Source organism: Gossypium arboreum, chromosome 13 (genome assembly GCF_025698485.1).
Source record: "Gossypium arboreum isolate Shixiya-1 chromosome 13, ASM2569848v2, whole genome shotgun sequence".
Classification (NCBI taxonomy): domain Eukaryota; kingdom Viridiplantae; phylum Streptophyta; class Magnoliopsida; order Malvales; family Malvaceae; genus Gossypium; species Gossypium arboreum.
The window spans coordinates 94,241,489-94,265,722 of NC_069082.1; the positions used below are offsets into that span (position 1 = coordinate 94,241,489).

The 24,234-nt window shown below is 37.4% G+C and overlaps 1 non-coding gene across 1 annotated transcript; it reads right to left on the bottom strand.

Moving 5' to 3' along the window:
• Window positions 1-13,166: 13,166 nt before the first annotated feature.
• On the bottom strand, window positions 13,167-13,273 carry LOC128287501 (small nucleolar RNA R71). The gene has a single exon (XR_008278201.1). It is a non-coding gene; the product is annotated as a small nucleolar RNA R71 (small nucleolar RNA).
• Window positions 13,274-24,234: the final 10,961 nt, after the last annotated feature.

Below are 24,234 nucleotides of genomic sequence, written 5' to 3' on the forward strand. Positions count from 1 at the left end.
CTCGAATACTTACAGCCAAGGTAGGGAACTCGAGATTTGTTAAACCCGAGTGTCGGTGTGTGGTAGAAATCATTTTGGTCCGTGCAGAGAAAATGAATGTTTTCGATGTGGTTCTCCGATCATTTTATTAGAGACGCCCAGAGAGAGAGAAAGAAAAATTTCGAATGTAAAAGCTAGTGGTGCAGACTCGAGGGAAGGTATCCGAGAAAAGCTGGAAGTGAAACAAGCAGTAAGAATGTAGCCAGGGATGCACCGGTTAGACCTGAAGGAAGGGCTCCGGCTAGAACTTATGCTATTAAAGCGCGTGAAGATGCTTCCTCACCTGATGTGATTACCGGTACATTTTCTCTCTATAATGTTAATGTTATTGCTTTGATTGATCCCGATTCTACTCATTCATATGTGTGCATGAAATTGGTGTCTAGTATGAATATACCTGTTGAGAACACAGAATTTATGATTAGAGTGTCGAATCCGTTAGGCAAATGTGTGACTGTCGATAAAGTATGTAAGAAATGTCCTTTAATGATTCGGGATCATTACTTTCTGGCCGACTTGATGTTGTTGCCGTTTGATGAGTTTGATGTTATTTTGGGTATGGATTGGTTGACATTGCATGATGCTAAAATAAATTGCAAAGAAAAGATTATAGAATTAAAGTGTGGAAATGGTGAAACTCTGCTAGTTGAATCAGATAAATCAGAGGCATTGCCTAGTGTGATTTCTTCAATGTTGGCTCAAAGATATATGAGAAAGGGTTATGAAGCTTATTTGGCGTATGTAATTAATACAAAAGAAGTTGAAAAGAAAGTTGAATCAGTGCCGGTTGTGTGTGAATTTACTGGATGTATTTCCGTAAGAATTGCGGGTTTGCCTCGGTCGGGGAAGTAGAATTTGGTATTGATTTGATACCGGAACAACTCGATTTCGATTGCTCCGTATAGAATGGCACCAGAGAGTTGAAGGAATTAAAGTCGCAGCTTGCAAGAGTTGGTGATAAAGGTTTTGTGAGACCGAAGTTTTTCACCTTGGGGTGCTCCGTGTTATTTGTGAAAAGAAGGATGGTTCTATGAGGTTGTGTGTTGATTATCGACGCTTAAACAAGGTGACAATAAAAACAAGTATCCGTTGCCAAGAATTGATGATTTGTTTGATCAGCTAAAAGGAGCGACATGATTTTCAAAGATTGACTTGAGATCCGGTATTACCAATCTGGGTAAAAGAGTCGATGTGCCTAAAAGCGCTTTTAGAACAAGGTATGGTCATTATGAATTTTTAGTTATACCATTCGGATTAACAAATGCTCTCTTTGTGTTTATGGATTTAATGAATCGCATATTTCGCCATACTTGGACAAATTTGTTGTGGTGTTTATAGATGATATTTTAATTTATTCAAAAGATGATACTGAGCATCTTGAGCATTTGAGGATAGTTTTGCAAACTTTGAGAAATAAGCAGCTGTATGCTAAGTTTAGTAAAAGTGAATTTTGGCTTCGAGAAGTTGGATTTTTAGGTCATATTGTTTCAGGTGATGGTATACGGGTTGATCCTAGTAAAATTTCAGCCATTGTTGATTGGAAACCACCGAAAAACGTAACCGAAGTTAGAAGTTTCTTGGGGCTAGCTGGGTATTATAGGCGGTTTGTAAATAGATTTTCTATAATTGTTGCTCCTATGACTAGACTACTCCGAAAGGATGTTAAATTTGAATGGACGAAAGAATGTCAACAGAGTTTTGAAGAATTGAAAAAGTTATTAACTGAAGCACCAGTGTTGGTACAACCCGAATTAGGTAAAGAATTTGTAGTGTATAGTGATGCTTCTCTAAATGGTTTGGGGTGTGTGCTCATGCAAGAAGGAAAAGTGGTGGCATATGCTTCGAGGCAGTTAAAACCTCATGAGAGGAATTATCCTACTCACGATTTGGAATTGGCTGTAGTGGTGTTTGCTTTGAAAATTTGGCGACATTATTTGTATGGTGAAAAGTGCCGGGTATATACCGACCATAAAAGTCTTAAGTACTTGATGTCACAAAAAGACTTGAATTTAAGACAGCGAAGATGGTTGGAATTATTGAAAGATTATGAGCTTGTTATTGATTATCATTCGGGAAAAGCGAATGTGGTTGCTGATGCTTTAAGTAGAAAGTTGTTGTTTGCTTTGAGAGTTATGAACACTCAGTTGAAAGTGTCAGATGATGGTTCGATTCTAGTAGAGTTAAGGGCAAAACCAATGTTTTTGTAAGAGATTTCTGAAGCTCAGAAAGATGATCAAGATTTGCAAGCCAAGAGAAAACAATGTGAAGTTGATACAGAGTCAGATTTCAAAATTGGTTCTGATGGGTGCTTAATGTTTAAAGATCGGATTTGTGTAAAAAAGAATGAGGAATTGATTCAAAAGATCCTACAGAAGCACATAGTGGTTATTTCTCGATTCATCCGGTAGTACGAAAATGTATAATGACTTGAAGAAAATGTATTGGTGGAATGGAATGAAAAGAGATATATCGAGTTTGTGTCCAAATGCTTAATTTGTCAACGGTGAAAGTGAACACCAAGTGCCTTCGGGATTACTTCACCTATTATGGTTCCCGAATGGAAATGGGATCGGATTACTATGGATTTTGTTTCAGATTGCCATTGACTCCGTGAAAGAAAGATGCCATCTGGGTAATAGTTGACAAATTAACTAAGTCGGCTCATTTTATCCCTATGACGCACGGATTATTCTCTTAACAAGTTGGCTGAATCAGTATATTAGAGAAATTGTTAGATTACACGGAATACCATTGTCGATTATTTGAGATAGAGATCCAAGGTTTACCTCGCGGTTTTGGCAAAAGTTGCAAGACGCGTTAGGTACAAAGTTAAATTTCGATCGCTTTTCATCCACAAACCGATAGAAAATCGTAAAGAATAATTGATTCTTGAAGATATGCTTAGATGTTGTGTATTGGAATTTCAAGGAAGTTGGGAAAGATACTTACCATTGGTGGAATTTGCTTACAATAATAGTTATCGACGAGCTTGAAAATGGCACCTTATGAAGCATTATATGGTCGTAAGTGTCGAACGCCATTGTATTGGATTGAACTCAAGGAAAATCGATTTATGGAGTTGATCTAATAAAAGAAATCAAGAAAAACGAAGATAATTCGAGATTGTTTGAAAGTTGCTTCAGATAGACGTAAATCTTATGCGACCTAAAGCGAAAGGACATTGAATTTCAAGTTGGTGATAAAGTATTTTAAAGGTGACTCCGTGGAAGAAAGTCCTTAGATTTGGACGGAAGGGCAAATTAAGTCCGCGTTTTGTTGGGCCGTATGAAGTAATTGAAAAAGTTGGACCGGTAGCATATCGGCTAGCATTACCACCTGAATTAGAGAAGATTCATGATGTGTTCCAAGATTATGTTACGTCGGTATCGTTCGGATCCTTCACATGTAGTTTCACCGATAGAAATTGAACTACAACCAGATATGACCTACGAAGAAGAACCGATTAAGATTTTAGCTCGAGAGGTCAAACAACTAAGGAATAAAAATGTTGCACTTGTGAAGGTGTTGTGGCAAAGGCATGGAGTAGAAGAAGCTACATGGGAATCCGAAGAAACTATAAGAAATCAATACCCACATCTGTTTACCAGTAAGATTTTCGAGGACGAAAATCCTTAAAGGGGGGGAGAGTTGTAATATCCTGAATTAGGGCCTAATCGGAATAGTGGTTTCGTGAACACAAATCCGAGATAGAAATAATTATTTATAATTATTTTGATGATTATGATATGATTGCATGATTGTGTGAAAATTTCGTGATGAAATTCTATGCCTAAAGTGCTTAAATTGAAAGTAGGGACTAAATCGAATAAGTTGCAAAACTTGCATTCTAGAAGTTTTTAGTATGAAATTGTTTTGGAATATTAATGAGGAGGTCTTAAATAGCAATTTAACCAATTTTAAGTTCATGGACAAAATTAGGACATGGAAGGAATTTTTGGAAAGTTTAGTAGTAAGGGTATTTTGGTCATTTAGTTATTAAAATGAATTAAAACAAAATTAAAAGCCAATTTTGTCCATCTTCTTCATTAGGCCGAAATTTCAAGGGTTCTCCATAGCTAGGGTTTGTTTCAAGCTTCCAAGCTCCATAGTAAGTGATTCCAAGCCTCGCTTTTAATGATTTTTACGTTTTGAGATCCCTAACTCGATAAAGCTTATGTTAGCAATAATTTAACCTAGGGTTTATATTTGGAAAAATACCCATAGGTGAAATTTGTGTATTTTGATGTTTTATGATAGAATATGAAGTTTTAAATTATGTTAGACAACTTGTACTACTCGATTTTAAGCAAAAACGAGGAAAAGGGCTTAATCGGTAAAAATACCTAATAGTCACAAGTACATGTTAGAGTGAGAATTTGATGTTGCCATAGAAGAGAAAAGTGATCAGCATGTTGTAAAACATAAGAATAAGGAATAAAGTTTAATCTCGAACCTAGGGGCAAAAATGTAAATATGCAAAAGTTTAGGGGCAAAATTTGTAATTTTTCCAAAATTTGAGTTAAGGATTAATTTGATAATGTGAGTATTAAATGAGCTAAATGTGTTATTTTAGATCAAGAAAGACGTGGAATCGACCTCAATCGAGGAAAAGAAAAGATTGTGGACTAAATTGCAAAATCTTTGTATTTTGGTACCAAGGTAAGTTCATGTGTAAATAATGTAGCATAATTGTTATTTTTAAGTTATTGATATTAATTATGTGTTATGCTGAATTTCATTATGAAATGTATGCTTTGTGGTTAATTTCAAATAATATGTAAATTATGTGAGCTACTTGTTAAATATAATTGTTACCGAGTATTAATTTCGGCATTCTACGGAAGACGACAAGGATAAGTGTTCGAGAAAAATCCCGTTTGAACCTTAGGAATAGATTAGGATACAAGTGACATGTCACTAGGATGGTTGAGCATCCGAACTCGTTGAGTTGAGTCCGAGTTCATTTATGGATGCGAATGTCCGAACTCGTTGAGTTGAGTCCGAGTTCGTGAAATGTAACTAGGCATCCGAGCTCGTTGAGTTGAGTCCGAGTTCACTTATGGATGCGAACGCCCGAGCTCATTGAGTTGAGTCCGAGTTTGCTTATGGGCGGGTTACATGATTGCTTGATTGTATATATGGCACTTATGTGCAAGTTATCCATGTATCCGAATTATATTCGATGTGTTCAACGGGTAAAGTTCTACTCAAATGGAGGAATATTCGAGATGTAAAGAGATGTATTGGTAAGTGATGTGAAATGGATATTTTGGACAGGTATGTATTTAACCCTCGGGTTGAGTATTGATACAACCACGATAAGGTAATAAGATGATGAAAAATGATTAAAAATGTGATATGTGTTTTAGTGATACATGCTAATGTTGATTGGTATGACTGTTTGTTAAGTTACTTATTATTTGCATATGAACTTACTAAGCATTTATGCTTACTCCTCCTTCTTACTCATTGTAGTTTTGGACAAGCCAGCTCAGAGTCGGGATAGGTCAAGACTCACCACACTATCCTAAGACTTTTGGTAATGGCTTGTAAACTTAAGTATGGCATGTATAGCAATATACCTTTTTGTGTAAATGATCTTATGGTATGGTGATGGAATGGTTGAGGAAATGCTTGATAATGATAAATTATGAAAATAGTTAGTTTAGATTATATTTGATGTTAAGGAAAATTATTAAGATACTTAGTGCATAAAAACTCATAAAAGGGATGAAATTTGCCATAAACAGAATACTGCAGCAACACTGACGCGAGTTTAAAAATTTACTAAAAATCATAGAAATTGAACTTGGTGATGGAATACATATCAAATTGAAGCTTATTATGTCTAGTTTCACATGAAATAAATGAAGCAGGTAAGGGAATTATATGTTACAAGATATTTGAATTTTAGTGAAACAGGGTCATAGCAGTTTCTGAATCCCCTGTTCCTACTTTAGAAATTCACCATAAATTTTGAAGAAATAATTAGGTGGTTTATTTTATATCCTCAGAATCCTTATTGAGTCTAGTTTTAGGAGAAACAAACCTCATAGTCATATGAATTTTGTACAGAGAGAAATGTGGTTCGTAGTAAACAGAGGTCAGACCAGTCAAGTCCTAAAACAGGGGTAACTTTAACTAATAAACTGTACTAATTGGCCCAACCAAAAATTTTATAAAAAAATTATTCGATAGGTATATGAGTCTAGATTCAGGGAAAATTTACGGATCTTAATTTCGAGTTTCGTAACTCGAGATATGATTTTTCTTGTGACTGTGACACAAGTAGCTTAAAAGCTGTGAATGTAGAAACAAATAATCCAAAGTTCTAAAAATGTTAAACTAAGCTTAGTAACACCTCATACTCGACTCCGGTGACGGTCTCGGGCGTGGGGGCGTTACATAGCGGATTTTCTTGGTTTTTAGCCATCTTCTCGGTTGTGGTTGAAGTATCGTCCTCTTGCTCATCCTCTGTGTATCTTAGGCTTCACATTATTTCTCTCCAGTTTCTACGAATTGTACGATTGATCTCACTGTTAAAAAGTAGTGGTCCTGACAGGTTTCTTCTGGGCATAAACTAGAAAAACCTGTTAGAAGGAAATCAGAGAAGAATTAGGAAAGAAACTAAAAATTTAAATTGTAATAAAAGTAAAGTGGCTAAAGTAATAAAATCGAGTTTTCCTAATATCCTAGTTCCTGGGCAACGACACCAAAAACTTGATACGTGATATTCGTAGTAGGTTTTAAAGATTTATAAATGAAATGTTCTTGAGACTAACTTATTATCATGATTAAGGCAAGTGTACCTATCGATCAGTAGTATAGTTCAGCAAGACCGGATTGTCGAACCCAAAGGAACTACGAGTACTAGTATTTACTTCCTTTTTATTATCTAGCCTAAAATTTAAGAGGTTTGGTTTTCTAAACTAATTACTAACTAAGAATGCACAGAAAGAAAAAATTGGGTAAATACTTTTGGGAAAATTCGATTGATTGAGACAATACCTAAGGACAAATGCACCTAGACTTCACTTGTTATTTGACTCTGAATCAGACGATTTATTCATTTGACTTGCTCCGTAGAAATCCCTAAGTTATATTATTATCTCTCCCGAAACTAATAACGTCTAACCCTAGGTTGAATAATTAAAATCTCTTTCTAATTAACACCCTAGAATTGCATTAACTCGATCTATGGATTCCTTTATTAGGTTTCACCTTAATCCGGCAAAATCTTGTCACCTTATCTCTAGGCGCGCAATCAACTCCACTTAATCATGACAAATTTACTCTTAGAGAGGGTCTATTCCTCCTTTGAATAAGAGCTGAACTTGAATCAATATCCTGGAATATCAAAACAAGAATTAAGTACACATAATTAAGAACAAGTCAAATATTTATCATACAATTCAGGTAATAATAACAAGATTTGTCTTAGGTTTCATTCCCCTTAGGTATTTAGGGGTTTAGTTAATCCTTATGAAAGAAAACATCTCAAAAGCATAAAGATAACAAAACATAAGAAAACCCAAAACTCCTGAAGGAACTCGAAGGGAGATCTCCAGTCTTGATGATGAATCCGGCTCTTGAGATGGATCAATTGGCTTTCCTTGAGTAAGTCCTTGCTTCCTACTCTACATCCCCCTTCCTAAGTGCCTCATCAAGTGTTTAAATAGGCTTTGGAATGCCTAAGAGCCCTCAAAATTGGCCTTTTCCTAATTGGACTAAACTTGGGTTCGACAGGGACACGCCGTGTGCGATTATTGAAGGCCATGGTCAGGGCTATTAAATAGGCACGGGCGTGTGATCAACCAGTGTAAGTCATGCTTCAATCCTACCAAATTGACACGGCTGTGTGACATGCCCGTGTGAGGAAGTCCAAGCCGTGTTGTTTTCCTATTTGGGTCTATTTTCTCCGTTTTCGGCCCGTTTCTCGCTCTTTTTACTCTCCTATGCTCTCCTAAGTATAAAACATGAAATTAAAGGATTAGGAGCATCGAATTCACCAAATCTAAGGAGAAACCATCCATAAATGCGTTAGGCATGGGGTCAAAAATATGTATAAATTACGGTTTATCACCTGGATACAATTATGTGGGATTGTAAAGTTTGATTAATTGGTTAACTATTTCGTGTGAAGGTTGAAGCTTTGGGAAGAATACATGGATTTTAAGAGCGAGAGGGGTTCTACAATAGTTCGTTGGTAAGTAGTGATGATTCGGTTAAAGTTTTCTGTAATGCTTTAGTTTTTGGATTAACCGTAAATATGACTGATGTTGGGGTTGTTGTGGTTGGTCATAGGTGCTTTGTTCACGGAATTGTTGAGGCTATAGTTGCATTACAAGTGTGTGGACACTACTAATAGATGTGTGACAGTAAAAGCCGAAAAATTGAAAAAGGGGATGTCGACACCACACAGGCGTGTAACAAAACATGGCCGTATAGTCGACGAGGGGCCATGAGCGTTTTCATGGGCCAAAACATTATTGGGCCATTCTGGACCAAACTGGGCCGTGTGGGCCCAATGGGCTTGTGGGCCTGACATAGAATTAATCACATAAAAGTGTGGTTACTATTGGGCTAGGTGGTGTAAATGACACGGCTAAGGCCAATTTGGGCTATGTGGGCCATAAGAGCGTGTGGGCCCACATGGGCCCGCAATATGGGCTGTAGGCCCATTATCATCGATTGACTGTTATGGTTGCACGGGTCACCCAAGACGACTATGGACCTACTGTTGGGCCGGTAAGTGTACCTGGACCCTTATTTTTGATGAAATGACCATTATACCCCTGTGAGGTAAATTGACTGAAATACCCTGTATTATGTATGTCTGTTTCTGAGCATTATATTTTTGCATACACGTATGTTATTATGTTGCATTACATGGGGTGGGATATATGATTTTGGAGAGTGTACTGGAAGGCTATAAGCCTATTACTGGCAGCTTTACTGCAAATACTGTTTTAGTACCGACTTTGGTACGATTTGGTGTGTAGGGTTGGGTGGGTCGATTTAATCCCCACATGGTGTGTAGGGCTGGTACGGAGTTAGTGTGTAGCGGCTGGATTGGGTAGGACTCTTTTCTTGCAAACTGTACTGAAATGGGCTAAGGCCCAGACTACTATTGTTACTGGAAAGAGGCTAAGACTCTTAACTAAAACTGATAAGGCTTAGGCCCAGATTGCGCTTACTCTGATTACTTATTTTTATGGGATTTCACACACTGAGTTTTCATAAACTCACCCATCTGTTATTTGTGCAGGAAATCCCCAGGCTTAGTTGGATCGAGGCGACAAAGGACTCAATGGTGGCCACTCAACGTAGTTTTTTCTTTTTATACTATAAACAAGGTTTTATTTTGGGTTTTTAAGATGTAATAAGGCCGCTTTAATTTTTATTTAATTTGGAGATTTATTTTCTTGAATGTTTACCAGCTAGTAATAGGACTTGGGTTTTAAAATTAAAAAGTTATAAACCAATGATTTACTACAAATACCACGTTTATGCAACGCAAACTGAGAGTTTTCGAAATAACTATTATTTTAAGAGTTCAATAACAACCTAATATGATTTTCTAAAATAAATTGATTTTTCCTCATGAAAAGACATCCTAAGTTTTATTCAACCCAAGGGAACTTTAAGAAGAACGGTTTCTCATAAAATTTGTGTTTTTGGAAAAACACTCCAATGTGACATCACAGATTCAGCCATGACGTCTAGGCTGGGTTTGGGGTGTTACAATGAACTATAGGAATATTCGGCCAAGATATGTTTAAATAAATTTTGTGATTTTATGAATTAGGGACTAAATTGTTAAAATGTGAAAATGTGAGGGCTAGTTTGTAAAATGCCTTAAATGTGTGTTTTTGGATTGATTTGAATAATATGGGTTTGAATAAGTTAAATTTGAATTTATATAGATCAAGAACTAAAAAAAATAGAATTAGATCGGGGAAAGTCGAAAGTCGTCGAGTAGTCGATTCTGTCTATCCAAATCAGTACGAGGTAAGTCTATATATAAATAAATGTATTTGAAATGGTTTATTTATGCTTATATGTTATTGAACAATGATGAATGGCTTTATGCCTTGAATATGAGATATCCGAAAAAGTATCTACAAAGTTCCAACATCTGTAAAGCCCCGTACGAACCTTAGGATTAGTTTGGATACATATGTCATGACATAGGATTCGATATGTGTTATCATGTAAGACCATGTCTGGGACGTTAGCATTGACTTATGATTTATGTGTCAAACCATGTCTGGGACGTTGGCATCGTATTTGATTTCATGTAAGACCCTGTCTGGGACAGTGGCATCGATATTTGATTATATGTAAGACCACGTATAGGATGTTGGCATTGTATGAGATTTTCAAGTTATCCACATATTCTTATCATTCTGAAAGGTTCAACGGGCATTTCGAGAAAATAGATGACTATGTGAATTTGTATTCAATTCAGGTACATTTGAAGTGTATATCATGTGTGAGAATGAAAGGTAAGAAAATGTATCTTGATGAATATATGACATAATTATGAGAAACTATGAGAATGAGTTATGATATGTATATGTGAGTTATGTTCAAATGAATTATAAGAGATATGTGGTTAAGTGAATGTAGTTTGCCTTAAATTTTATGAATGAATTGATATTATTTGTTAAGCTTATTTGTATATGGCTTACTAAGCTTTTGAAAGCTTACTCTATGTGTTTGCACTATTTTATAGATATCAAAGCTACTGGGAGCTCGGGGATCGTCAAGGATCAACATCGCACTATTGAACCTTATTTTGGTACTTTTTAACATTGTGAATATTAGAATATGGCATGTATAGGCTAGAAGTATTTGAATATGTTTTGTAATGTATATATCATGCCATGTGATATGGCTAGTTTGTGGTTGAACTTATGGTTTGATTTTGGTATATGATATGTGATGCAAATTATGCTTATGTGATGTGTTTATGAGTGACCAAATAAAATGGTCAATTCTGGTAAGTTTACAGCATGTGATTGAATGAAGTTGATAAATCGTAATTTATACATATTTTTATCCCATGCTTAGCCCATTTATTAATGGTTTCTCCTTAGATTTGGTTAATTCGATGCTCATAATCCTTTAATTTCATGTTTTATACTTAGGAGAGCATATGAGAGTAAAAAGAGCGAGAAGCGGGCCGAAAACGGAGAAAATGGACCCACGTGGGAAATCAACATGGCCTGAACTTCCTCACATGGGCGTGTCACACGGGCGTGTCACACGGCCATGTCCATTTGGCAGGAGTGAAGCATGACTTACATAGGTAGACTACACGCCTGTGCCTATTCAACAGCATTGACCACGGGCTGGAGTAATCGCACACGAGCGTGTCCCTGCTGAGCCCAAGTATAGTCCTATTCAGAAAAGGCCAATTTTTTGGGCTCTTAGGCATCCAAAAGTCTATTTAAACACCTGAGGAGGCACTTAAAAGGGGGACGCAGAGTAGGAAGCAAAGAATTACTCAAGGAAAGCCGATTGATCCATCTCAGAAGACGGATTCATCATAAAGACTGAAGATCTCCCTTCAAGTTCCTTCAGGAGTTTTGGGTGTTCTTATGTTTTGTTATCTTTATGCTTTTGAGATGTTTTCTTTCATAAGTATGAATTAAACCCCCTAAATACCTAAGGGGAATGAAACTTAAGACGGATCTTGTTATTATTATCTGAATTGTATGATAAATATTTTACTTGTTCTTAATTATGTGTTCTTAATTCTTGTCTTGATATTCCAAGATATTGAATCAAGTTAAGCTCTTATTTAGAGGAGGAATAGACCTTGCCTAAGAGTAAATTTGTCATAATTAAGCGGAGTTGATTGCACGCCTAGAGATAGGGTGATAAGATTTTTCCGAATTAGGGTGAAACCTAATAAGGGAATCCATAGATCGAGTTAATGCAATTCTAGGGTGTTAATTAGAAAGAGATTTCAATTATTCAACCTAGGGTTAGACGTTATTAGTCTCAAGAGAGATAATAATATAACTTAGGGATTTCTACGGATCAAGTTAAATGAATAAATCGTCTGATTCAAAGTCAAATAACAAGTGAAGTTTAGGTGGATTTTTCCTTAGGTATTGTCTTAATCAATCAAATTTTCCCCAAAGTATTTTCCAAAATTTTCTTTCTGTGCATTCTTAGTTTAGTAATTAGTTTAGATAACCAAACCTCTTAATTTTTAGGCTAGATAATAAAAAGGAAGTAAATACTAGTACTCATGGTTCCTTTGGGTTCGACAGTCCGGTCTTGCTGAACTATACTACTGTTCGATAGGTACACTTGCCTTAATCGTGATAATAAGTTAGTCTCAAGAATGATTCATTCATAAATCTTTAAAACCTGTCACGAATATCACGTATCAAGTGTTTGGCGCCGTTACGGGGGAACTAGGATATTAGGAACACTCGATTTTTATTACTTTAGCCATTTTAATTTTATTGCAATTTAAATTTTTATTTTCTTTTCTAATTCTTCATTTATTTTCTTCTGATAGGTTTTTCTAGCTTATGACCAGAAAAAACCCGTCAGGACCATTACTGTTTGATAGTGAGATCGATCGCACAGTTTGCAGAAATTGAAGAGAAATAAGGTGAAGCTTACGATACATAGAGGAAGATCAAGAGGACGATACTTCAACCACAACCGAGAAGACGGCTGAAAACCAAGAAAATCTGTTACCTCTTGTAATTGCTGTTAATCAGAATCCTGCTCTGCGCACTATGTATGATTATGCTAAACCTTCTTTAACAGGAACTGAATCGAGCATAGTTAGACCTACTGAAGCTGCAAATACTTTTGAACTGAAACCTAACACAATTCAAATGATAAATCAATTTGTTCAGTTTGATGGTTTGAAGGATGAAGATCCCAACGCTCACTTGGCAAACTTTTTGGAACTATGTGATACATTTAAAATAAATGGCATTTCTGATGATGCCATTTGCCTTCAATTATTCCCTTTTTCATTGAGAAACAAAGCTAAATAGTGGTTGAATTCGTTACCACAGGGGTCAATCACTACTTGGGAACAAATGACCAAAAAGTTTTTATAAAAATATTTTCCATCAGCTAAAATGGCTAAATTATGTAATGATATCTCTTCTTTTGTGTAGATGAATTTAGAAACACTCTATGATGCATAGGAGAGATACAAGGACCTCTTGAGAAGATGCCCTCACCATGGGTTACCACTCTGGCTACAGGTTCAAACATTTCATAATGGCCTGAATCCTTCGACTCGACAAATGGTTGACACAGCTGCTGGCGGAACCATCAATAATAAGACACCTGAAGATGCCTATGACTTTGTAGAGGAGATGTCACTGAATAACTATCAGTAGCAAGTCATGAGAACAAAGCCAACGAAAATAGCCAGCATTTATAACGTCGATTCGGTCACCATGCTCTCTAATTAGGTAGAACTCTTGAATAAGAAAATTGATGGTTTTCTTAGTTCTTCACAGGTTAACCTAGTAATGCAGTGTGAAGCAAGTAAAGGTGGACGAAGCAATTCAGAATACCCACCCTATGGCCACAACATGGAGAACGAGTAATTAAATTACATGGGAAATAATCCTCGATCTCAAAATAATCGTTATAGTAATACTTACAATGTAGGTTGGAGGAACCACCCAAATTTCTCATGGGGAGGCCAAGGGAATCAGAGACCACCACCTCCAGGCTTCCAACAACTACCTTAGCAATAAGAGAAAAAGCCGAACCTTGAGGAGATGCTAACAAAATTCATCTCAGTGTCAGAAACTCGTTTTCAAAACACCGAGACAACACCTAAAAATCAACAAGTGTTGATCCAAGGGCTCGAAACTCAGATAGGTCAGCTCGCTAAATTGATATCCGAGCGACCACAAGGTAGCCTGCCGAGTAACACTGAATCTAACCCAAGGGAGCAAATCAATGCAATTACCATTCAAGATGAGGAAGGGTTAGTTGCACCTGAACCAGAGCAGAGGCAGGAAACTGTGGTAAGTAAAGGTAAGGGTGAGGTGGACCACAATGCTAGAAAACTATAAGTAAAGAGTACAAACCACGGGTGCCATACCCCAATGTAACCACGGGTGCCATACCCTAATGCAACAAGGAAGGACTGTACAGATAAACAATTTGGTAAATTCCTTAAAATATTAAAGAAATTACATATTAACTTACTGTTTATCAAAGCTCTCTCGCAGATTCCAAATGTAGTCAAATTTTTAAGGGAGCTTCTAACAAACAAAGAAAAGTTGGATGAGGCATCGCATGTGGAGTTGAATGCAGTTTGCTCAGCCATATTACAGAATAAGCTACCCAACAAATTGAAAGATCCAGGGAGTTTTATGATTCCTTGTTTAATTGGTAGTTTAGATGTTCATAATGCATTGGCTAACTTAGGGGCAAGCATTAATGTTATGACTTATAAAATGTTTAAATAGCTAGGTCTTGGGAAACCCAAACAAACTAGGATGAGCATTCAATTGGATGATAAAACCATTAGATTTCCTAGGGGTATCATTGAAGTTGTTCTTGTTAAGATCGATAAATTTATATAACCAATAGACTTTGTTGTTCTAGACATGGAAGAGGATAGTAATGGACCTTTGATTTTAGGACGACCCTTTTTAGCGACTGCTAGAACCATTATTGATATTGGTACAGGTGAACTCACACTTCCTGAGGGAGACGAAACACTCACCCTTCAAGCTCGTAATTCGAGTAACACATCAAAAATCAAAGGTGGTTGTATAAATCATTCTACTAGTACTGATCATGTCGTGAAACCCTCTATGAAGGAAACAGTTTCGAAGAACGCATATGAGCCGTGTTCAAATAATAACAAAGGACTTATCTATGAAGAATGAAGGCTACAAATCAAGGAGCTAGATGAATGGCGGACACAGAAACCGAGAACACCCGATAAACCAAAACCGAGCCAAGACAAGCTCAATACCTCACTAAATCAACTTAAGGTTGGAGACAAAGTACTACTAGATGCAGCAGATCCTCGCATTGCCACTCCTGAACCTAACGAAGAAATTCCTCTTACGGTACTTAGTATTTTCCCATATGGTACAGTTGAGATAATTCATCCCAAATTTGGCACATTTAAGGTAAACTATACCCGTCTTAAACCTTATGTTGATAGCAAGGATGAGGGGTGTAAACTCCTCACACCACCTTGACCATGCAGAAGAGAGGTAAGTCCAACTTAAGACTATAAATAAGTGCTTCTCGGAGGCAATCTGAGCACTAACAGTAATGATTTATTTAAGTTTTAGCTTTTAACATCTAACATACTAACCGAATCATGGAACGCAGGCTTTCTAAAGACCACACGGCCAGGCACATGGGCGTGCATTAGGTCATGTGAAAATAGGGCAAAATTTTTTCCCCAACACGGGAAGTGATAAGTCGCCACGGCCGTGCGACATGGCTATGGGCGAACCTGCCAAAACAATATGGGAGTGTGACACACCCGTGCCTTGAAACCGTGGGCGAACCTGTCAAATTAGCACAGGTGTGTGACATGCCCGTGCCCATCACCTATGGGCAAACCTGTCAAATTAACACAAGCATAGACCTATGTACATGAGCGTAGGAGAAGAGAACGAAGTAAGACATGGCTGTGCGACACCGGCGTGTGCACCCACACGCCCAAAGAACAGGAGCGTGGGCCAAATGTCAAACGCACCCAAATTCAAAATTCGTAAAACACATGGGCAAAAATAAGCCGCACGGGCGTGTCCCACGACCGTGTGCCCCAAAATCTATATAAACCCCTTACTATTCATCATCTCCCTCCCCAAAAATCCCTAGCCCTAGCTGCTGCAACTTCACACGCCCTACCCCCTATGCCCGTGTGCCACCTATAACACCGATTCTAATGCTCTAAGCTCCTTCCGTTTGCATATACTATGTCATTCTCACGAGGAAAGAAAACTGCTGTCCCCACTTCGAAGAAGAGAAAAGGAGCAGTGTCATCCTCGGGTCCTACCACAGAGATTAGGCACCCGTTCCTCCAGGTTCCCTTGAGACCCCACGAGGAATTATATCAGATATTACGAGCCCGACCCTTAGGCTGTATTGACTGGACCGCACTAGAACAGATTCATTTGGCTGACGCGGTTCGAGCCCTCCTAACGACTGACTCGTGGGGACTCTTCTTTGAGATCGTCGAGCCGTCGTATCTCGAGTTCACATTGGAACTCTACTCGACGTTCCATCTTCAGATCGTCATGATAAACTTCGAAAATTCTGGAACGGTCCAATTCTGCCTTGGTGATCTAGTACGCCAGTTGCGTGTACCCGAGTTCGGGATTGTACTAGGGCTATACACGAAGGAGTTCATGGACGATAATGAACTCAACACCCTCCACTGCCACATCCACTACTCCCCTTAAAAACGCTAGAGGGACCTCTTCCCTGCCTCGGCCACCTACTATCCTAGCCGCTCCAAGGCATCGGCTGTCCCTCCATCCTTGAGGTATCTACACGCTATCTTGGCTTACACTCTAATAGGGAGACGAGAGAGCACCAGTGTCGTCACCACCCATGACGCCTATTTCTTATGGAGCATGGGGAATGGGCATGTCCTCGACCTTGCTTACTTCGTTGCCCTCGCCATCCGCCATTAGACAGAGCAACATAGAAGAGGGGACATCTTTATCGGGCCCTATGTGACTTGACTAGCTCGACACTTCAAGCTCCTCAACACAGCAGCACAATCATCCTCCCTCACTCTCATCGGCCAGATGTCCCCACAGGGCATCTCGAGCATGCTAAGTATGAGGATGATCGAGAAATGACGTGGCACCTACCCTTCTCAGTACTGCCTCGTCCAGTCCACCAAGGAAGAGGACGTAGAAGACATTACTGATGATGTCCCTCCACGTCATGAGGATCCACCGTCTTAGCCACCACCCATCCATCATCCAATTCATGCGACGGCTTCATATTCTGACATCTCTGAGTGCCTTACACGATTTGAGTAGTAATGTTTTTTAGCACTTCGATCACATTGATGCGACTCTACATTAGATTTGTCAGCACTTCCACATCTCATCGCCACCACCACCTCGCGAACTATCCGGCGATGACGATGTTTAAAAACTTTTTATTTTTTAGTTTTATTTTCACTTTTATCTTTATTTATCTTAATTAACTACTTTTTATTTCATTTTCCTTTAATATTCTTTTGGCACAGGACTTATAGACTAATGAACCTCTACCACCACTGGAGTATCCTCCTCCACTAGACCATCCCTCTTTCATGATTATATATCTATCTTTGTACATTGAGGGCAATGTACATCTTAAGTGTGGGGGGTCTTTCATATAATCTTTAGAAATCCCTGAATTTTGTCTTATTCTCACGTGAATCACTCATATCACTATTAGAATGAATTTTAATTAATTTATGATTTTTATTGATATGTCTTGAATTAAAACATAGGCAATTATGCATTGATTGTTTAAACTTTGAGACATTAGGGAATCAAGCATGATGAGTTGATTTTCGAAGAATTAAAAACTTTTAGGTTGTTTCTCTAAGTTTAGGTATTATCTTGAGTTGAAATTCACAAGTTTAAAGATAAAAAAGCCACAATTTTTGTAAGATCTTGAGCTTTTAGAGCATATTTTATTCCTTTCATTCTTACTTTCATTATGAGTGCGTCAGTTTTGATTTGTTATTCTAGAACTTGCTTGATTATGCATGTCAAGACCACACCATTTGATTTGATATGTCAAGATGATAAAGACACTTAGGTTTAACCCCCTCATTCCACAAAAGCCTACCTCCATAATTAACCCTTAATGAACCCCTTTTGAGCCTAAGAAGCCATTAATTGATTTACCCTCAATATTAACCCATAACCCATCATTGTTGAAATCCCCTAATTTGATCCCTATTTTTGTCGAGATTTGATTTGAACAAATTGCTTAGTTATGTTTTGTTCTTCTAAATATTTGACTTGTTTTAAAAAAAAAAAAACAACAATACTAACATACATATTAGTAGTAATTCATCATTTTTTAGCTTGAGTGTTAATTCCATATTCTGAGAGTTAATTCCATATTCTGAGAAGAAGCTCACTTGTATTCAACTGATGACTAGTTATTTTTCTGCCTAGGTAATTTTTCAATTCAATCTCGATTCTAACATCTTCTTTTAGCTTGTGACCACACCCCTTAACCAAAGCCATGTTACAAAACTCTAAAAGACCTTTTTGGATTGATGTATCAGCTCAATATATAGTGGTGGAGATTTGATTTTCAAGCGAGCCTATGGCAATAGCTTTTCATATTGACTAATGAGTTCGTTAATTGATGTCCTTAAACACCTTAAGTGATTTGAGTGAATCTTTAGTGAGGATGTTAAACTCTGTGATATTTTGATCAAAGGTAATCACTTAGATGAGGGGAGACACCTATGTTTTCGTGATAAAATGCTGAACTTGGAATGTTTGAAACTTTAATGTACTTTTAGTTGAATTTTCTATGATACTTATGGATTATTTTGAGATATTATTGATAGGGATTATAAATTGAGAAGAATTTATTTTGATTATGAGTTGAAGATTTTTGCTTGAGGACAAGCAAATGCTTACGTGTGGGGGTATTTTATAAACTGTAATTTATACATATTTTTATCCCATGCTTAGCCCATTTATGAATGGTTTCTCCTTAGATTTGGTGAATTTTATGCTCTTAATCCTTTAATTTCATGTTTTATACTTAGGAGAGCATAGCGAGAAATGGGCCGAAAATTGAGAAAACGGACCCACGTGGGAAATCAACACGGCCTAGACTTTCTCACAAGGGCGTGTCACACGGCCGTGTCTGTTTGGGAGGAGTGAAGTACGATTTACACAAGTAGACTACACGCCCGTGCCTAATCAACAGCCTTGACCACGGACTAGAGTAATCGTACACGGGCATGTCCCTGTTGAGCCAAAGTATAGTCCTATTCGAAAAAGACCAATTTTTAGGGCTCTTAGGCATCCAAAAGCCTATTTAAACACCTGAGGAGGCACTTAAGAGGGGGACGCAGAGTAGAAAGCAAAGAATTACTCAAGGAAAGCCGATTGATCCATCTCAGAAGCCGGATTCATCATCAAGACTGAAGATTTCCCTTCAAGCTCCTTCAGGAGTTTTGGGTTTTCTTATGTTTTCTTATTTTTATGCTTTTGAGATGTTTTCTTTCATAAGTATGAACTAAACCCCCTAAATAACTAAGGGGAATGAAACTTCAGACTGATCTTGTTATTATTATCTGAATTGTATGATAAAATTTGACTTGTTCTTAATTATGTATTCTTAATTCTTGTTTTGATATTCCAGGATATTGATTCAAGTTAAGCTCTTATTCAGAGGAGGAATAGACCCTGTTTAAGAGTAAATTTGTCATAATTAAGTGGATTTGATTGCACACCTAGAGATAGGGTGATAAGATTTTTTCGGATTAGGGTGAAACCTAATAAGGGAATCCATAGATCGAGTTAATGCAATTCTAGGGTGTTAATTAGAAAGAGATTTCAATTATTCAACCTAGGGCTAGACGTTATTAGTCTCGAGAGAGATAATAATATAACTTAGGGATTTCTACGGATCAAGTCAAATGAATAAATCGTCTGATTCAGAGTCAAATAACAAGTGAAGTCTAGGTGGATTTTTCCTTAGGTATTGTCTTAATCAATCGAATTTTCCCAAAAGTATTTTCCCAAATTTTCTTTTTGTGCATTCTTAGCTTAGTAATTAGTTTAGATAACTAAACCTCTTAATTTTTAGGCTAGATAATTGAAAAGGAAGTAAATACTAGTACTCGTGGTTCCTTTGGGTTCGACAATCCGGTCTTGTTGAACTATACTACTGTTCGATAGGTACACTTGCCTTAATCGTGATAATAAGTTAGTTTCAAGAACGATTCGTTCATAAATCTTTAAAACCTGTCACGAATATCACATATCAGAAGTAAAATGAGGTTATGAAACAAAAGTTTAGATATGATTTTGTCTTATATTTTGGCATAATTTGGTATGACTATTAAGCATGAAATTGGTTGATAATGTTATGGCATGATGGGTGTAAGTTGTGGTATTAAAATTGGTTGAAATTATAGTACAAATATGCTTGGTTTGATGCCTGTAGGTTTGACCCAAATTGGGTGGAAAATTTACTTTTCAAATGGCCTATTTTTGTCCACACGGGCAGAGACACGGGCGTAAGTCTCAGCCGTGTGCGACACACGGTCAAGTTACATGACCGTGTGTCCTTTGGGGTACCCTATAATTTTAAGTCAATCTTGAGCACGGCCAAGGCTTATGGGTTTGTGGCTAGCCGTGTGACCCAAGTCAGTTTCGACCACGGCGTGGCCATCTGATTAAGTCAGTATGTATGCCTTGTTTTGACACGGCCTAGACACACAGACGTGTCTAAAGCTGTGTGAGGCACACGGCCTGTGCACACGGGCGTGTGACTTGTACAACTTTGAAAAATTTTGTATGAGCTTGGTTTAGTCCCGACCCTTTTCTAAATCATGCTTAAGGTCTCGATGATCTATATAAGGGACACTATTGTGATGTATGACTATGATTTTTGAATGAAGTTTATGAATTATTGTAAAATGTTCCGATTGTCCAATAACGCCTATAACTCTAGTCTGGCGACAGATACGACTTAGGGGTGTTACATTTGGTTGATATCAGAGCTACAGTTTAGTCGATTCTAGGACTAATGTGGCATATGTGAGTCTAGCTATACATGCCATGTTTATGAACTGCGATAGTGTGATGAATCTTGACAATGAAAATGTGTTTTTATATAGCAAATGGATCCCGAATGAGCCGTAGCTGACAATGTCGAGAGTAATGCGCCTGCTCCCGTTCAAGGGACAGTGCCATCCGATTCTAGATTGGCTAAGAGTAGCCATGATGGAGAGGCTAGACAAGCCTTCTATCAAATGATGAATGATTGGTTTAGTCAGTACATTAGAACTAATTCAGCTGTTCAACAACCCTTAGTCCCAGCTAATCCTCCACAAGTCCCTGTTATGCCACAAGCTAATCAGACTTAGTTAAATAAGCCTCTAGTTGATAAAATTAGAAAATATAGGGCCGAAGAATTTCGTGCTACTACGAATGATGATGCTGAAAGAGCCAAGTTCTGGTTACAAAACACGGTATGAGTGTTCGATAAATTGTCTTTGAATCCAGATGAATGCATTCGATAAATTGTCTTTGAATCCAGATAAATGCATAAAATCTATCATTTCATTTTTGAAAGATACGATGTATCACTGGTGGAAGACTTTGATATTGGTGGCTCCAAGAGAGTGAGTCACCTGGGATTTCTTCCAAGTTGAATTCTGAAAGAAATACATCAGTCAGAGATTTATCGACCAGAAATGCAAAGAGTTTCTTGAGTCTTGAGCTTAAACAAGGCAGTATGTCTATTACAGAATATGAGCAGGAATTTGTAAGACTAAGTCAGTATGTTGGAGAATGTGTATCTTCTAAGGCAATAATGTGTAAAAGATTTGAAGATGGTCTGAATGAAGATATTCGTTTGTTAGTCACGATTCTTGAGATCAAAGAATTTATAGTGTTTTTTGAAAAAGTATGTAAAGCTAAAGAGCTCGGGAAATAGAAAATGCGAAATAAATCATCAATCAAGTCATATCAATCTGTATCAAAGAAGATTTGAGATAATTATAGCCGTTCAAAGGCTAATATGGGACATCTGAATAGAGATCGTACGAGATCGCATTCAAGTTCAGAGCTCCAGCTACATCTGTTGCTAGTGTTGAAAATGTTCGATTTGATCGCTCTGAGTGCAAACACTATGGTAAAGGAAAACTTGGAAATTGTAGCTTGTATGATCGAGCTTGTTTCAAATGTGGATCATTAGACCATTTTATCTGTGATTTCCCCGAGTCTATCGAGCAAGAAATTGTGCAAAATCTGAGGCCAAGAGACAATGCATCTCGTGGTAGACCTCCCAGAAATACGAGAAATGTGAGTGGTAATCAAAGAGGGACAAAAGACACTGCTGTTAAATCCGAGGCTAGGGCACTTGCCAGAGTCTATGCCATTCGAGCTCGTGAGGAAGCTTCGTCTCCAGATGTTATAACTGGTACTTTCACACTTTATGATACTACTATGATTTCTTTGATAGGTCTTGTATCCACACATTCGTATATATGTATGAATTTAGTATCCAGTAAGACTTTGCCTGTAGAGTCTACTAAATTCGTGATTAAAGTATCAAACCCCCTAGGTAAAAGTGTCTTAGTTGACAAAGTGTGCAAGAACTATCCATTAATGTTTCGAGACATTTGTTTTTCGGCCGATCTAATGTTATTACCTTTTAATGAGTTTGATATAATTCTAGGTATGTGATAAACCGTAATTCATGCATATTTCTATTCCCATGCTTAGCACATTTTATGGATGATTTTTCCTTAAAATTGGAGAATTTGATGCTTCTAATGCCTTAATTTCATGTTTATACTTAGGTGAGCATAGGAGAGTGAAAGGAACGAGAAACGGGCCAAAAACAGAGAAAATGAGCCAATGTACGAAATCAATACGGCCTGGACTTCCTCACACAGGTAGACCACACGGGCGTGTCCCTTTGGCAAGGTCAAAACATGATTTACACGGGTAGATCACACGCCCGTTCCCATTTAACAGCCTTGACCACGACCTTAAGCAATCACATACGGGCGTGTCCCTGCCGAGCCCAAGTTTAGTCCAATTTGGAAAAAGGCCAATTTTGAAGGCTCTTAGGCATTCCAAAGCCTATAAATACACCCTAGAAGAGGACAAGAGGGGGACCAGAGGAGGAAGCAGGAAACTACTCAAGGAAAACTGATGGATCCATCTTAGAAGCCGGATTCATCATCAAGACTGAAGATCTCCCCTCAATTTCCCTTCAGGAGTTTTGGGTTTTTTCTTTATGTTTTGTATTCATTATTCTTCTAAGATGTTGAACTTTTTAGTTATGAAATACAACTCCTAAACACCTAAGGGGAATGAAACCTAAGACAGATCTTGTTATTATTAGTTGAATTGTATGATAAATATTTGACTTGTTCTTAATTATGTGTTCTTATTTCTTGTTTTGATATTCCAGGATATTGATTCAAGTTAAGCTCTTATTTAGAGGAGGAATAGACCCTGTCTAAGAGTACATTTGTCATAATTAAGCGGAGTTGATTGCGTGCCTAGAGATAAGGTGACAAGATTTTGCCGGATTAGGGTGAAACCTAATAAGGGGATCCATAGATCGAGTTAATGCAACCTTAGGGAGTTAATTAGAAAGAGATTTCAATTATTCAACCTAGGGTTAAACGTTGCTAGTCTCGAGCTGGATAATAATATAACTTAGGGATTTCTACGGATCAAGTCAAATGAATAAATCGTCCGATTCAGAGTCAAATAACAAGTGAAGTCTAGGTGGATTTTTCCTTACGTATTCTCTTAATTCAATCGTTTTTCCAAAAGTAATTCCCCAATTCTATTTTCTATGAATTCTTAGTTTAGTTAATTAGTTAGTTAAAACAAACCCATTATTCTTAGGCAAGATAATGAAAAGACAGTCATTACAAGTATTTTTAGTTCCTTTGGGTTCGACAATCCGGTCTTGCTAAAGCTATACTACTGTTCGATAGGTACACTTGCCTTCATCATGATAATAGTTAGTTTTAAGAACGATTCATTATAAATATTTAAAACTTGTCAAGAATATCACGTATCAAGTTTTTGGCGCCGTTACCGGGGAACAAAGATATTAGAAACACTCGATTTTTATTACTTTAGCCATTTACTTTTACTGCAATTTAAATTTATTTCTAATTTTTATTACTAATTCTTCTTTTCCCCTTTTTCTGGCAGGTTCTTATAGTTTATGATTAGAAGAAACCCATTAGGACCATTAATTTTTAACAGTGAGATCGATCGCACAATTCGTAGAAACCAAAGAGAAATAAGACGAAGCTTAAGATACACAGAGAACGAGCAAGAGGCCGATATTCAAACCACAACCAAGGAGATGGATGAAAATCAGGAAAACCTGATACCTCCTGTGATTGTTGTTAATCCAAAAAATCAGAATCCTGCTCCGCGCACTATGTATGATTATGCTAAACCATTT